Raw genomic sequence first — 17,404 nt, 5'->3', positions numbered from 1 at the left:
AAGGGTGGGCTTCAACTGCTGCCTCCACACATGGGGGAGGCCAGGCCTTGACATGGTCACGTGCTGTGCTTGCAGCTCCAGACTTTCTGGCCGAGCTTGGTTGACTGTGGTTAGTGGCTCTAGGGGGCTGGAGGTAGGGGTGTGCCTACTTTGACAGGGCTGCTGCCTCTCTGGCCAGGAAACTTGGTGGGAACCTGGGGACCTTCATGGGATGTGGGATCATTTTTTATGTCTGGTTGTTAGGAATGGGTCCTCTGGCAGCCTGTGGCAAATGCTTAAGTTGGCTGCTGCATCTGGCCCACCGCTTCCTTCTGACTCATCTCCATGGGACTTCACCTTGACCCTGGGAGAGCAGGGCTTGGTCAGGAAGGGGCTTTGCTCTGAGCATTTAGGTCTAGGTCTTTAGTTTAGCTCAGACCCTGCAAGGCTAGTTTCCTTTATTTCAGCTCTTTAGAGAAATAGTGACCAGAGGTAGCCTAGTAAGGACTAAACTCCTTGGGATAAACCTTTGAGGAGATGCTTCCAGAGCATTCTTCTCAAGACCCTGGCTTCCTCTGACCATGTGGGATGGGGGTGGGCAGCTGGGGGGAGAGAAGAGAGAAACTCTAGCACCTCACCTTATCTCTGGTCAACCCCCCCCTTCCCCCAATCCCTTAGACAGATTCATTTCTGCTTCTGTTCTTCCCAAGGGGCTGACAGAATCATTCATGCTGGGGAAAATGCTGGGGAAATATTTGACATAGGGATGGTATGTGGGCAGTTATGTCTGTTACTAAGCACAAAGAATTTACGCAAAGAAGGTAGAAAAATAACTGTTTTTTAAGAAAACAGTCTTGGAGGTTAGCATTGTTGCTCAGCAGTAATGTGCCCGACTAGTATCCATGTGGGTGCAGGTTTGATCCCTGGCCTCACTCAGTGAGTTAAGGATCTGGCATTGCCATGAGCTGTGGTGTAGGTTGCAGACGCCGCTTGGATCCTGTATTGCTGTGGGTGTAGTGTAGGCCAGCAGCTGTAGCTCCAATTCGACCCCATATAGCCAATTTCTATATGCTGCAGGTGTGGCCCTAAAAAAGCAAAAAAAAAAAAAGGTCTTATTTACTGCTCTTTTTGGGGGTCTCTCATGGGCGAGAGCAGATGATGAAGGGAAAGAGGGAAACCATGAGACCTTGACTCTGCCTACAGGAGTTTGTGATGAGTGGGGGTCACATAGTTGCTGCAATTGGCAAGTCAAGAGAGTGGTACCTAACAGGAACGGGAAATGATGGGGGCTGGGAAGCAGGGATGGGTTCATGGAGGTACAGCCTCAGTTGAGCCTGGAGAGTTCTGGAATACAGACATTAGGGCGTTCTGGATGGAAGAAACTGAAGGAACAGGACAGGAAGGAGGGGAGGCCCGGCGGGGAGAAAATCGGGTAGCACAAAGTTGCTAAAAGGCTGGAGCTGTGAACTGATGGGGTGTGATTAATCATTTTTTTTCCCACGCTAACATAGTGTTAAGTTGGATGTCTGCTGGCAAATTTTAGAAAAGAGTAACTTGTATCTCTTGCCCCTGCTTCCTCAACATCCCCAGCTATGGCTGATTGGGAATCAGCTCTGTCTTGGGCTGCCCTTCAAGGCTTGCTGTTTCTGACCTTTTTCCCTTAACATTCTCTGTCCCTTTCGCCTCTGCAACACCTTACTGCCTTGACCTGCCTTCTCCTCCCTGGCCATTGCTCCTGTATCCACATCATGGGCTTGTGTCCTCCCAGCCCAGTTGCCACCCCACCTGTTCCCCAAGCCGGGAGCTTTCTCTTTCACCCATTCCAGGGTATCCCGGCTGGCTTTCTGCTCTCTGGCAAGCTCCCTTATTCATGCCCAGCTTCAGGGGGCTAGGACTCTGCAGTTGTGAGCTTCTGAAAGCCCCCAACCTGAAGATCATGCCACAGACATTTATTAAGCACCCTCTGAATGCAAGCGGCCTGGGGTCATCCAGTCAATCCCAGCTCCCCTCCAGCCTCTGCTAGGACCTCATCCCTTGAAGGTTCTGGGTGAGGCTGAAACCCTCCTTGTTCTTTCCTGTAACTTCAAACTACTTATGTCCCTGAGTCTCATACTTAATGGTAATTTGCCAAGAGGTGAAGAGTGTCTCATTGGGTTTCTGGGGGGTGGTGGTGACAACAGTTTTGGCTACACGGGAGGTGACTGTGCTGGAGTAGATCGTCCCCACAGTTCAGAAGGCGGGTTGGGTCCGAGGGATGTGTGTATTCTCTGGGTCTCCCTCGTGCCCAGGCGACTTTGAATTTGACACCCCTGTCACATAGCCAGTGCCTGGAAACCCTGAAACTATTCCTGGTATTCATAATTCACATCGGGCAGACTCAGGTGGTATTTATAGCACTCCCCGAGACAAGTCCTTGCCAGAGGAGGTAGTGACACTTATCAGGTGCTGTGTGGAAGATGGGCTGAGTGCATGCTTTCTCTGGCTAATTTTAGATTCCCAGTGGTTGGGGATGGGTCTGAGGGCTTATCTCAGCGTACATTTCAGAGGCTCTGATCTCCATGGGAGACTGGAAGTATACACAGGTATGGCCATTTCTCTTCCTGGGGCTTGGCATTGCCCCAGGGTGTTGGCTGGAACAATGTCTCACTGCTCAGCTCTCTCTAGCTCTGTCTCCTTCTGCTGCCTTGTGGCAGGAAAGAGGGTTACCAGGCTCCTTGACATCCTGGCCTTAGGCAGTGGGATTGGGTTCAGGTGGGGAAACCATTTGGCAGAAGGTAATCATATCATACAGACTAGGTCTTAAAACCTGTGAGTGAGGAGTTCTTGTTGTGGCCCAGTGGGTTAAGAACCCGACAGAGTGTCCATGAGGATGCAGGTTTGATTGCTGGCTTCGCTTACTGGGTTAAGGATCCCTGGTTGCTGGGGCTATGGCGTAGGCTGGTACCTAGAGCTCTGATTCAACCCCTGGCCTGGGAGCTTCCATATGTCGCAAGTGTGGCTGTGAAAAGAAAAATTAAACCCCCAAACCCAAAGACCCCTGTGAGTGTTGACTAAGCTGTCTGTTTAACTTGTCCATGTGCTGTCTGCCCTTAGTCAAGGGGATCTCCTTGGGGTTTCCCGGGAATTTTTGAGCTTCAGATGCTTTAAGGCGGGAGCAGATGACTATGCAGAGAAGCTGGGCCCTATCTTCCGCGGGGGTCCAGCCTTACTGGCAGAAGAGCCTCTGCAAATGACCTGCCTTCCTGGGAGAGTGGTTCTGCCTAGGGAAGGATCCTGCTGGCATGAGGGTGTGGGATCTGGAGGGGCAGGAGGCTGCCTGGTTTGTGTTGGCACTTTGACCGTCTCTAGATAAGGCCACAACAGGCTGAGGGACTTGACAGAAGGAAAGTGTGAGGGGAAGTGTAAAGGCAGATGCTTACCTGCACTCCTGTGGGGACCACTTGTGAGGTGGAGGAGCCCTGGGTGGGCTGCAGGGAGGGTGGCCACATCACAGTTTGTCCCTTCTCTGCCCACCTGAGCTGGTCTCTGTCAGTTGTCAGCACTGACTTGGCACACGTGGGACAGAGTCCCTGTTGTTCTCCTCTGCCCCATGGCCTGTGGGGATTCGAGCTCCTTGTCCTGGTGTAAAGAGCCATAGTGGGGAGGCAGCTTGGCCAGAAAGCTGGTAAAGGTCTTCCTCAAGTGATGGTGACGTGACAGGTCTGACTTGCTGCTCTTCCCTGACAGTTGCTGGCCTTGGCTTGTTTCTTGGGCTTTGGAAACCTCACGAGAGGCAACAATGGAGTCTTTTATTCCTGGCAGCTCCCGGACCAGCTCTGTTAGGGCTGTGCTGTCCTCGCTGCTGGCCAGGGGCTCCTGTGGGGATGGTGACTGGGGACAAAGCTTGCTCTTGTGCCTGGGCCCCTTTCCTCTCTCTCTCCAAGTTGAGGATTAGGCAGGGTCACCCTCCACGCCTCCTCTCATTCCTTGAGATGGGAATTAGAACTGGCAAGTTTGCAGTCTGTGTCACCTTGGGGACCTCGGTCCTTCTGTGATTCTCATTTCTCCTTCTGAGCTGGACCTAATGAGTAATGGCACATGGATTAAAGTCAATAAAGAGCCATGCCTGGCTGGTCCTGGGTTTTCTGTACCATTCCTAGAGGGTCTCCCAGACCTCTCAGTGGGGGAGGGTTTCCATACGATGAAGAAATGGGAGTTTGATGCAGGGTTGAGGGGTCTTGTCACATCCCCGGACCTATTCAGCCAGGCAGTTTCTCATTGTCCCCTTCTCCTATTGCAACTGCTTAGTGACAAGTGGACATGAGGCGAGGCCATAGTTTGAAACCCGCTCCCAGGGGTCTGCTCATCACATGGCACATGTTTGGAAACCAGTGAGTCTGGTTTAAAAAAAAAAAAAATTAAAATGGAGATCAATCGATCTGCTCTTTCTACCTTTCCAGGGAAGAAACATAAGGTGACAAAATAGGAATGCATTTCATTCCAAAAGAGGAAGTATTTTCTAACTCAGTAATGGCATACCTTTACACGATTTCTCAAGCCTGGCATATCCTGGGAGATGAATTTTCAGCCGCGGGAAGTTAATTGGAGTTGGAGGTGGGGGTGCGTGTGCACATATGTGGGTGTGTGTGAGCGCACATGCTGGGCAAGTTGAGTATGAATGTCTCTGTAGCAGGTTGACAGTAAGATCATGATCTGATTCATACTGGTGGTGGGGGCCCTTAGTGCAGTGGAACGTGCAGGCCTGTCCCTGGCTGCAGGTTGAGTCTTAGGAGATGTCCTTTGGGGGACAGGACTGAGTTCACTCTTCTCCTCCCTGTGATTCTGTCCCAGGCATGTGTCCTCCAGATTACAGTTGGCCTGGGGCCATTTAGCTGTCTCTGCTTTGGACTAAGCAGAGAGGCCACTGCATTGTGACTCATCGGGGGTTTTTTCCCTGCCTGAGAGATGTTTTCCTTGAATTTTCTTGAAACAATTTAAGACAATTTAAAAAGAGGAAATTACTAGAAAGACAGCAGGTGACCCATGCTTCTCATTCTCTCCCTCTGGTCTGACCCAGGGCCTCAGGTCATTGGGTTTTGAGCAGAGTTGTAGCCCCACGTGCCTGCCCATGTGCTGTAACTGTTGGGTAATGTGTCTTTGTCCATTATTTGGGTTGCTGTAACTGTACCACAAACCAGGCGGCTGATAAACAATAGAAATTTGTATCACTGTTCTGGAGGCTAGGAAGTCCAAGATCAAGGCACCGACAGATTCCTGTGTCTGGTAGGAGCCACTTCCTGGTGCATAGACAGATGGCTATCGTTTTGCTGTGCCCTCCCATGGTAGAAAGAGCTCTGGACTTACCTGTGGTTCCTTTTATAAGGGTGTTAATGCCATTCATGAAGGCTCCATCCTCATGACCCAACCATCTCCCAAATGCCCTGCCTCCTAATACTTCCCCCTAGGGGTTACGATTTGAACCTAGGAATTTTGGGGGAACATAAGCATTCATTCTGTGGCAGACAGTGATTCCTATTGGCTGTTTCCATCAAAGGTCACTAATATTAGGACCCAATCTTGTATTTCTAAGATCACCAAGGGGAAGAAGATTGTAGCAGCTAGCAGTGTGTCCTGGTGGGTTTGAGCCTCAGGAAGCCTTAGATGCATTCACATGGTACCCGGACCCGGACAGCGTGCTGGTTGTGTGCAGAGGGCCGCTGGTGTTGTTTAACCATAGCATGTCATTGGAGGAAGACTGGACATAGGATACTGGGCCTTGGGACAGGACTGTCTTTAAGTCAGCCCTTTTAAGGAAAGAAAGAAAAAGAATCCTTGGAGTTCCCGTCTTGGCTCAGTGGAAATGAATCTGACTAGCATCCATGAGAACACAGGTTCGATCCCTGGCCTTGCTTAGTGGGTAACGATTGGGATTGCCATGAGCTGTGGTGTAGGTCGCAGACGCTGCTTGGATCTGGCATTGTTGTGGGTGTGCTGTAGGCTGGCGGCTGCTACAGCTCTAGCCTGGGAAACTTCATATGCCGCAGGCGCAGCCCTTTAAAAAAAAAAAAAATCTCATGTTTATTTCAGGCTATCTTGATGCAGTGTTGTTGAAACAGAACAGAGAAGTACACAAATGATAAACATGCACCTTGATGCATTTTCATAGACTGAGCACACCTGTGTAACCTGTGTTAGGATCAGGAAAGGGCAGGGCCAGAACCCCAGATACTCCTGGCAGGGACCCTGCCTCTTCCTCGTAATCACTGTCCTGACTTAACTTTTCCTGTCTTTGAATAGGCTAAAAACAGACATCTCAAGTGTGTCCTTGTTTCTGGTTTCTTTTGTTCAGCCTGATGGTTGTAAGATGCTTCCACACTGTCAGGTGAGGTGTAGGCCTGTCCTTCTCCTTGTTGGCTGGTGTTTATTCCTTTTATTCATAGCATCTATCCTTCTGTCCATGGACATTTTGGTGGTTTCCAGATTTTTGGCTCTTATAAACAAGCTGATGGGAATATTCTTTTTTTTTTTTTTTTTTGTCTTTTTAGCTATTTCTTGGGCCGCTCCCGCGGCATATGGAGGTTCCCGGGCTAGGGATCTAATTGGAGCTGGAGCCACTGGCCTACGCCAGAGCCACAGCAACGTGGGATCCGAGCCACGTCTGCAACCTACACCACAGCTCACGGCAATGCTGGATCATTAACCCACTGAGCAAGGGCAGGGACCGAACGCGCAACCTCATGGTTCTTAGTCGGATTTGTTAACCACTGTGCCACGACGGGAACTCCTGATGGGAATATTCTTGTACGTGCATTTTGACATGGCCAGATTTATACCAAGGAGCGAGAGTTCAGATATACTTTTTCCAGGGCATTCATTTACTGAGTAAATTGTTCTGGGGATCCGTTGTGGGCCAGACTCTGCACCAGTGCTGAACTGACAGCAGGGATCAAGAGGAACAAGGCCTAGTGGGGTGGGGGAAGCTTTGAGTTGGAGTCAAGGGCAGCTATTTTGGATGGGTCTCTAAAGAGGTGACATTTAAGCTAGACTTGAAGGATGAAAGCCTGCCTTCCAGGTGAGCCACCTGGGCCAGAGCGCTCCATGCAGAGGGAAGAACTCGGGCCGAAGCTCTGGTGGAAATTACTGCTGGCTCACGGTTGTCTGGTCAGCACAGAAAAGTCCAAATGTTGGATAGATCATGTCCAAGCTGATGAGGTAATGGCCTGAGACACTCTGTAGGAGTCAGGAGAGGGAGGATTGTTTTATGTTTGGTTTTTAAATGAGGGTTAAAGGAGCACCATTGTGGCCTGTTGCATGGAAACCCCCAGGAAAGAGCCGGGTGGCGTGCGTCAGGATTATGCTATGTGCTGTCCAGAGCTGCCCTCGGCTCAGTCTGAGAGGCCCATGGGCGGCCCAGTGAAGGGAAGCCGTGGAGTTGGCTGGTTGCTTCATGAGTCGTTAGGGCTTTCTGTTTTGGAAACCAGCACTACCTGTTGGGTTCCCAGTGGTGAGGCAGTGACTCATCTTCCTGGACCCTCATGGTCCAGATTCCCAGCCTGGAAGTTTGCCAGGGATGGATGATAGAGGCATTGCTTCTGGGGGAAGTCTGCTTAGCCAGAGGGGTCCCTGTTTTTAGGAGAAGGGCAGGGTAGTGCAGTAGCCTGGATAAAGAGAGCGCCAGCCAGAGGAAATGGCCCCGAGCTGTGGGTGTGGCCCTGGCCAGCTGGTCCAGGCCCCAGGTCCAGGACTACCAAACGCAAAGCCAGCTTGGTGCGAGGGCCTGGTGGGAAAGCGAACCACTGGGAGGCTGCAGGCTGGACAGCTTCCTCTGGTGATTTCTCTTTCCCTTTTGCATTGCCTGTGTCTCATCTTTAATTAAAATTGCCCTTGTTAGGAAATCTTCTAGCTCTGGTGAAAAGCCATCCTGACCGCAGAGCAGCCACCCCCATAAGGAGGAGGATGTGGAAGGAGACACGAAACAGCTTCAGACTCCTAAACATTCCCTTTGTGTTGCTCAGTTTGGCTGATGGCTCTGGCCGCTGGAGCCCCGTGGCTCGTTGGAGTATTGCTTCCCCTACAGAATAGTGATGCTCTGGCCTTCCCCCAGCCCTGCTGCTCTGCTCACCCTGTTTTGAAAAACTTGTACTGATAGTTTTCTAGTATTTCTTTCCACCCTCCAGTGTTACTAGTGAGTAAAGAAGATGAAATCTCCTTCTGCGTTCAATAACTACTTAAAACGGTCCTTCTTACAGAGGGAAGCTAAGGCCACCTGCTGACAGCCCTTCTTTCTAGCACCATCTCTGGTGGCTGAGGAACTGTGAGGTGATCCTCCCTCCCATCCGTGTTTCCATTTAAAAAAAAAAAATCAGGAGTTCCCGTTGTGGCTCAGTGGTTAACGAATCTGACTAGGAACCATGAGATTGCAGGTTCGATCCCTGGCCTCGCTAGTGGGTTAAGGATCTGGTGTGAGCTGTGGTGTAGGACGACATCTAAAGCTCCGATTAGACCCCTAGCCTGAGAACCTCCTTATGCGGTGGGTGTGGACCTAAAGAGACAAAAAAAAAAAAAATCAAATTTCCGTTGTGTATTTTGGTTATGGATGCTGAGAACCAGACTTACTAATGGACAGGTCCACTGGGCCCCCTGCCTTGATTCTACTCCAGCCCCTGGTGCTTCTCCTGGTGGGCCTTCAGTACTTAGTTGCTCAAGAAAAAATGCCCTCTGCTTTCCTAATGGTTGACTCTTTAGGATTCCTACAAATCTCTATTTCTTGGATACTGCTTTCCTTGTAAATTTGAAATTATAAACAGGTCAAGTTTGATTTATGAGAAGGTACTCTTTATCCTTGTTACTTTTTGGTAATGTGATTTGACTGTGTTTTAAGAATTGACTATATTTGAGTATATTTGAAGTTTGACTTGACTGGAAAGATGTCATTAGCTACAAGTGTTCTTTAGTCTACCAGGGAACTCAGGTACTTTGTTGCAGTTAAATTAGAAATTTGGTGTCATGGAGGTTCACTTTTACTCTTCTTGGCAGCTAAATATCAAGCATTCTTGGAAGGTCTGACGAAATGCTCATTTTAAATGCAAATTCTTTGCACCGTTAGAAAGAAAATGAAATGTTCTGGCTCCCAGCACTTGCTCTGCATTTTTGCCATTCCTTGTGTTGGCCGAGGGGAGGGCGCATGACTAAATCCTTCAGCATCTTTATTATGATTTCTGATTTGTACTTGCTGAGAGGAAGCCTTGCCTTGGGACATTAACCCTCTGTTGCCATCTGTAGAATTTTCACTCGTTTTTGTTATTGTTTTGCCCCTTCAGTGATGTTTGGATTTCTTAGTCTCATTTGCTTTTTGGGTGGTGGAAGTACTGGGAAACTTGTTGTGTTTTTCGTTTTTGAGGTCAATGAAATAAGTTAAACCCTTTAGCTTTTAGCAGAGGTATGTGCCATTGCTTTTTAGTCTTAGAAGTTCTCCTTGCCTCTCTTCTCTTCTGGGTGTCTTCTCCCACTTGACCCACTGGCCCAGCTACTGTGTCCTAGCTTGGGATCTGGAGAATCCTTGGCTTGGAGCATAATGGAAGCAAAGGGATTCCTATTCAGGGTGTCTGGACAAGTGTTTGACTCTCTTGCACTCTTTGAGAGACAGAGGCCTGATGAACTTAGGGATATTTAAGATGTTAATCCTCTCCCCCACTCCCCTTGAGTCAGACAAGTTACATTCGTTTTCCTGAAGCTGAGAAGTCTACTTGTAAAACAAGTCCTGAATTGTGTGGGTTTAAAGACCATTGATTGTTTACGGAGGGGCTCACCCTCTCAACTAAGCTGGTCTCTTTCATGGGAGTTGTATATATAGCTGGAGCTAGTAGAATAGGTCTTGAGAACGGCAAGGTGGTTGCATGTTTTCTCTGTCTACGAAACAAGGACAATACTGAGTATACCCCCTAAACTGGGGTGGTGGGCTGATTGGTGGTTGCCAAGTAGTATGAACATGCATAAAAATCTTCCCCATCATTGAATGCAGTTGTAGCCATGCTATTTTTTTTTAACTTTATTGTAAAACTTTTTTTTTTTTCCTTAGGCATTTTTGCAAAGCAGAATGTAGAATTGAAAATGAGCCTTACATGCCTGTCCTTAGTTTGCTGACTGCATAGAATTATTTTATTTTATTTATTTTTGTCCTTACAGGGCTGCACCCACGGCATTTGGAGGTTCCCAGGCTAGGGGCTGAATCTGAGCTGTACCTGCTGGCCTACATCATAGCCACAGCAATGCCAGATCCGGCCTGTGTCTGTGACCTACAGCACAGGTCATGGCAATGCCGGATCCTTACCCCACCGAGTGAGGCTAGGGATTGAACCTGTATCCTCATGGATGCTAGTTGGATTCATTAACCACTGAGCCATGATAGGAACTCCTAGAATGATTTTAGAGTTGGAAGAAGATGATGTCCAGGAACTTTCTCTTTTTCATTTTGTGAACTAGGAGGTCACTGGGGACCTCTGTGATGCATGGGGATACTGAGAAACAAGTTGCTTTCAGCATGGCTCTTCCTTCTAGTGGAAATGCGATAGGCTGGAGACAAGACTGTTGGGATATGCCCCTTATCAAGAGTGTTAGGACGAGAGACAGTAGCTGGGGGCTTAGAGAGCTGCCATGCTAGACGGCTTTTACAGCTAGGGTTGGATTCTGGTGTTGAGGTTGCAAAATCTCTGAAACAAGCCAACCTCTTTGATTAGCGACAGTGAACCAGAGTCCCAGAAATTTAGGTGCTACGTCCAGACCAAGCAGCCCATTGAGGAAGAATCAGGGTTCATGACTCCGCCCCAGTGTTCTTCCTATATTTTAGGTGGGAGCACTCAACCGTGGTACTGTTGGAATTTTGGGCTGGATGATTCTTTTGGGGCGGGGCTGTCCTGTGTATTATAAGATGTTTAGCTCCATCCCTGGACTCCACCCACTAGATAATAGGAGCACCTCCCCTTTCTGCTTCAATTGTGACAAACAAAAATGTCTCCAGACTACCCCAAAGTCCTCTGAGAGGGAAATTGCCCACCCCCGCCATGAGAACCAGTGCTTTACATCTACATGACGCCCACTGGAATTCATAGATACAACTTTTATATTGACAAGGCATAGTTCCCCTTTTGCTTAGAAATGTGAAATACACAGCAGAAAGTGTTACTATAGCTCTGACAGTAGATAACACTGGCTCCAAGGCCATTTATAGGAAAGTGGTCAACGTAGCTCTGAACCGAATTGCATTGTGTTGGGGATGACATTTTGCCCTTGAGTAGATTTGATTTGATTTCCTTAGATTTTGGAATGCTGATAACTTGTCTTCAGTAAGCCGCTTGTACATTTAATTTTAGGCAGTGGGTGTCGATGGGGACCACATGAACTATGAGTAGGGGAGAAGTCAAACTATGCCAAAGGCCAAGGAAATTTTGGCAATCTGAAACCGATGAAAAATCCGGCTCCCCTTTTGTGAACCTTGGGATAAGCTCAGGAGAGAACACTCACTCATGTAAACCTGCCTGAATGTAGAGCAGATGTATGGGCAGATTTGAAAGTGGACAATGACCTTATGAAGGCATGGCTTTGGGTGGCTACGAATTGTTGGATGCAAAGGGGTGAAGAGCCCCAGACTTGGAGGCCGGAGACCTGGGTTCTGTACTTGGGCTTGCCTCCTGCTCTCTTTAAGTCACCAAATACTAGAGCAAGAGTTTTTTTGTCTGCGGGAGGAAGGACAGAGCCAAGATTCCTGCTTTCTGGATGGGGTCATGTGCAGGGTGGTGAGCCTAGCCTGGGTATATGAAACCATAGGATAAACCTACGACTTTTTTGGAGCCTTAATTTTACTCAGGGAATTGGGAAGACGAGGTATTTTAGCATGCACATATTAAGTGCAAAATGTATGGGATAAGAATTGATTCTAGAATATAGAATCTGAATGAAATGAGTGAAATCTCATGCTTGCTATGAATGGCTTTCTTTTTTGCTTTTTTTTTTCATTATAGCTGGTTTACAGTGCTCTGTCAATTTTATACTGTATAGCATGTTGACCTGGTTACACATACATATATAGATTTATCAGAAGTGATTAGACATAGTTCCCAGTGCTATACAGCAGGATCTCATTGTCCATCCATTCCAAAGGTAGCAGTCTATATCTATTTTTATTTTTTATTTTTTATTTATTTATTTATTTATTTATTTATTTATTTATTTATTTATTTATTTATTTTTGTCTTTTGTTGCTGTTGTTGTTGCTATTTCTTGGGCCGCTCCCGCTGCATATGGAGGTTCCCAGGCTAGGGGTTGAATCGGAGCTGTAGCCACCGGCCTACACCAGAGCCACAGCAACGCGGGATCCGAGCCACGTCTGTAACCTACACCACAGCTCATGGCAACGCCGGATCGTTAACCCACTGAGCAAGGGCAGGGACCGAACCCGCAACCTCATGGTTCCTAGTCGGATTCGTTAACCACTGCGCCACGACGGGAACTCCAGTCTATATCTATTAACTCCAAACTCCCAGTCCATCCCACTCCCTCTCCCTCCCCCTTGGCAACCACAAGTCTGTTCTCTAAGTCCATGATTTTCTTTTCTGTGGAAAAGTTCATTTGTGATGTATTTTAGATTCCAGATATAAGTGATATCATATGGTATCTGGCTTTCTCTTTCTGACTTACTTCACTCAGTATGAGAGCCTCTAGTTCCATCCACGTTGCTGCAAATGGCATTATTTTGTTCTTTTTTTATGGCTGAGTAGTATTCCACTGTATATATACCACACTTCCTAATCCAATCATCTGTCAATGGACATTTAGGTCGTTTCCATGTCTTGGCTATTGTGAATAGTGTTGCAGTGAACATACAGGTGCATGTGTCTTTTTCAAGGAAAGTTTTGTCTGGATATATGTCCAAGAGTGGGATTGCTGGGTCATATGGTAGTTCTAGCTTTAGTTTTCTAAGGTACCTCCATAGTGTTTTCCATAGTGGTTGTACTAGCTATGAATGGCTTTCCATTGCTGGTGGTTCACCCTGTTCTATCTGGTGGGATTCTATTGGAGTTTGTTAAGCTGTTAGCCCAGGAATCTCTTAAGTTCCTGCTATATCTAAAATCTCTGGTTAGATCACAACTTATTAGAGAAATGCAAATCAAAACTACTATGAGGTAACACTTCACACCTGTCAGAATGGCCATCATTAACAAGTCTGCAGATAACAAATTCTGGAGAAAAGAGAACCCTCCTACACTGTTGGTGGGAATGTAAATTGCTACAACCACTATGGAAAACAGTATGGAGGTACCTCAGAAAACTAAAGCTAGAACTACCATATGACCCAGCAATCCCACCCTTGGGCATATTCCAGACAAAACTTTGCTTGAAAAAGACACATGCACCTGTATGTTCACTGCAGCACTATTCACAATAACCAAGTCATGGAAACAACCTAAATGTCCATCGACAGATGATTGGATTAGGAAGTGTGGTATATATACACAATGGAATACACTCATCCATAAAAAGAGCAAAATAATGCCATTTGCAGCAACATGGATGGAACTAGAGGCTCTCATACTGAGTGAAGTAAGTCAGAAAGAGAAAGCCAGATACCATATGATATCACTTATATCTGGAATCTAAAGTATGTCACAAACCTTTCCACAGAAAAGAAAATCATGGACTTAGAGAACAGACTTGTGGTTGCCAAGGGGGCAAGGGGAGGGAGTGGGACAGACTGGGACTTTGGGGGTTACTAGATGCAAACTATTGCATTTGAAGTGTATAAGCAATGAGATTCTACTGGATAGCACAGTGAACTATATTTAGTCACCTGTGATGGAACATGATGGAGGATAATGTGAGAAAGAGAATATATATATGTGTGTGTGTGTGTGTGTGAGTCTGGTTCACCTTGCTGTACAGTAGAAAACTGACACAACGCTGTAAATCAATTATAATGGAAACAATAAAAATCATAAAAAAATAAAATTTCTGGTTGGAACAAAAAAGATAGACTTTTAGTGTAGAATTTTGTGCTAAGTTTCATACTAATCACCAGAGAGGACCTTAGGAAGAATAGACAATAATAAAGGTTGTCTGGCCTTTAAGAATTCAGGTATTTCACATTTTTCTTCCCTCCTTTTGATTTAAATGGGAAAGCTTTGTCTTCCATTCTGGAGTGTGGGCTTGTAATAGAAATGAAAAGAGAATGGCTCTGGTGCTGTTGGTTGTAGGACCCTCACAGTTGATCACTTTTGAGAGTTTACTTAATCGGAGAAATGTCAAGAAGTTCCCTTGTGGCATAGAATCTGGTCGGGTGAAGAATTGGGTGTTGCTGCAGCAGTGGCTTGGGTCACTGATGTGGGGCGGGTTTGATCCCTGGCTGGGGTTTGATCCCTCGGCGGGAACTTCCACACGCCGCAGGTGTCAGAGGACATAGCATGGTGATTTATATTTCTCTGAAATGCTTCTACTCGAGTGGGGCCTAGGGAGCTGGCCTGTGGGCCCTAGGTGAACATTAAAACTCTGGATCTCCTTCTTAGAGCTGGAATTGACTTAGCTAGGGAAAGTTGGACTATTAAGACACGATTCATTCAGCTTTTGTTGCTGAAATTAATTAATGTTACACAGAAGTTGTTTTTCTGTTGATGGTCATGACGTTCCTTTAGAAACTGATGTCAAAGTCTTCAGACAAGACCCATGTCCTCTGCTGTCTGTTTTCTGGAGAGAGAGGGGGAAAAAAAAAAAAGGCCACCGCCCGGCAGACCAGCAGAATACCTATGAACAAAGACGCTCTTGAGAAAATGGCTCCTGTAACCATTTGTCAACATTACCTTCTGTGGGGCCACTTGACTGAATGACGTAATAAAGATAATTTATAATGTTTTCATGAAAGCAGGAGTGGGTGGTAGTGGGGTTTTTCTCTCTCTTTTCTTGGCATGTAATTGAAACAAAGCTTGGAACAAATGAAAAACATTTGTGTTCTGGGGGGGCAGGGGTGGTTGGGGGAGGATATTCCAGAGGCTTGTCTACAGTGGTCAAATACTATTTCCTTATTTTATTTGGAGCGTGTAAGCAGACTTCTCATCTGAGACCAGCACTCAGAACATTGCCATTTCTAGCTGGTTCACAAGCAAATGGATTTTCTGACCTAGGGAACTGTCTGAATTGTAAGCCCGCATAACACATTCAGTGAATCAGAAGAAAAAGTATGTGGGCCGATCTGCCTCAAAAGAAGTCTGTGCCTTCCGAGTGAGTTGATAAATTCCATTCCTTTAATGATGCTGCTTAGGGAGAAGCTGAGTCCTTTCTAAAGAAGAGTGTGCCTGTGCCTTTTGCAGTCACAGGCTTTTTAGTTGGTTCCAGAGGAACTCTGAGTTTGCTGAGGAAGTCTAGTTGTTTGGTCCTTGGGAAATAGAGCCTGAACCTATGGACTCGTGTGCTTGAGTCACTGGAGTGCTTAAACAAAATATACAACCAGTCCCCACCCCCGCCCCAAATCCTTGTTCAGGCTGTTTGTGTTCTTGGTTTGATTCTAGATCCTGAGACCCACAAGAACCCTCGAAACGGTAAGGCCTGGGCCTTTCCTAGGTACTGGGGTCTTGACTGGGCCAGGAGCCTTCGCGGTTTGCTGCGTAGGGTACAAAGGTAAAGGTGGTGCACTCTTGCCTGGGTGAGTGACAGTCACGCGGAAGCTCACTCCCTGGGTGTGAGGTTTCTCACAGCAGAACAGAAGCCTCTGTGTGTGGGGAAAGAAAGGCTAATTGGGACTCAGGGGGCTTGGAGGGGTCGTCTTGGATGCTTGGGGATGTGTGATCTGGGTTTTGGAGGGAGGTAGAGTGGTATCAGGTGAGGGGGTTGGGCTTTCCTGGAAGGAATGAATGGCTTGGGGACAGACCCCAAAGTGGGTGAGGAGAGGGCAGGATGTGGCGGGGTGGGGAGCTTCCTGGACCCTAGACTGCTCCTGGGACTAGGTTGTGGCTCCAGGGCTGGGGCGGGGCGGGGGATGTCTCGGGACAGGGGCTGAGGGTGCAAGGCTTCATCCTGTGGTAAGGGGTTTGAACTGCATCCTGGAAGCAGTGGAGAACTCCCAGCGCAGGGGAGGGGGGGAAAGGATAGAAAAGGCAGCTGTACAAGCCGGGCAGAAGGGCTTCTGGAAGAGGACCGTGGGCACCTCTGAGTCTAATTCTGTCTCCCTGCTGCTGTCAGCCTGATTGATGGTGAGCTGGGCTGCTTACATGGACCAGGCCTCTGGGGAGACTGTCAGATACTGGCTTGTACCCTTAGCACAGTTCTGAGTTTTCAAAGTTGAATGTGAAATGACTGAGTTATGCTGGGCTGAGGGGGAAAGGTCCACTCATACCGTTTGCCTCCCCAAACTTGTATTGTTCATCTTAGTTACCTGCAAAGGCCTCTATAAAACATCATCTTTCTCCCTCTTCCCTCCTTTTCCCAACTATTAGTCTGTGCAAGGTGCTAAGGGTACCAGCAGGAGAGGGCAGTCTATGCCCTCAAGGAGCTCCAGGTTGAGACAGACGAGAGACGAGACTATTTGGAACCTGTGACAAATGTGGTGAGGTGGTGGTGGTGGTGGGGTCCCTCTGGAGGGAATTAATTGCAGGAGGGATGGACATGGGATTCTAGTTGGGGGTTGTGCTCTGAAGACCACTCAGCTGCAGGAGGCGATACAGGTAATAGCTTATTTCAAAACTAGTTTCTGGAGTTCCCGTCGTGATGCAGTGGGAAAGATTCTGATGAGGAACCATGAGGTTGCGGGTTCAACCCCTGGCCTCTCTCAGTAGGGGTTGAGCATCCGGTGTTGCCATCAGCTGTGGTGTAGGTTGAGATGGGGCTTGGATCCAGTGTGGCTGTGGCTTTGGTGTAGGCTGGCAGCTGTAGCTCCGATTCAACCCCTCGCCCAGGAACCTCCATATGCCACGAGTGTGGCCCTAAAAAGCAAAAAACAAACAAAAAAACTAGTCCCTACCTTCGCATGTGACCTAAAGTTTCTTCCAAATTGGCATAGCCTCTTAAGTATGGCAAAGGTTCTGGGTTTTTGTGTTTTCGTTTTTGTTTCTTGAAACCTCCAACCCTGGCTCCAGCACCACATTGAGGCAAAACAACATGCTGTTTTACTATTTTGTGGAAGTTCTGCAAGAGATCCTTAATCTGAATGTGTCAAGTATTTGCCTATAGAATAAATTAATAATGCCTTGGAGTTATTTTTTGCTGTTTTAAAAATGTATGTAGGGGCTGTTGGGATGAATTAAAAATTGATTTAAGAGCATTTATGACTCGATATTTTCCCTCTCAAGGATCCTAGAAGTACAACTACTATTATATTTGAGGGGTGGAGGTATCTGCAGGACATTTTGACCTTAGAAGGTACTATCTGCTTTTCTTCCTCTTGCAGCATTTAATTTTTTTTTTTATT

General features: G+C 47.3%; 1 protein-coding gene across 11 annotated transcripts in view; it reads left to right on the top strand.

Annotated features, from left to right (window-relative positions):
* The window catches only part of TLN2 (talin 2), a 472,001-nt gene that overhangs the window by 72,824 nt on the left and 381,773 nt on the right, over positions 1 to 17,404 (top strand). Inside the window, exon 1 of one of the 11 annotated variants that reach the window (XM_021094262.1) lies at positions 2,045 to 2,561. The exons of the other annotated variants lie outside the window; for them this stretch is intronic. The gene's annotated coding sequence lies outside the window, so the exon portion shown is untranslated. Of the gene's footprint in view, positions 1 to 2,044; positions 2,562 to 17,404 lie in introns of those variants that run through there. 11 annotated transcript variants of the gene reach the window in all.

This window comes from Sus scrofa, chromosome 1 (genome assembly GCF_000003025.6).
Source record: "Sus scrofa isolate TJ Tabasco breed Duroc chromosome 1, Sscrofa11.1, whole genome shotgun sequence".
Lineage (NCBI taxonomy): Eukaryota > Metazoa > Chordata > Mammalia > Artiodactyla > Suidae > Sus > Sus scrofa.
This window is presented reverse-complemented; position numbering and strand designations above follow the sequence as displayed.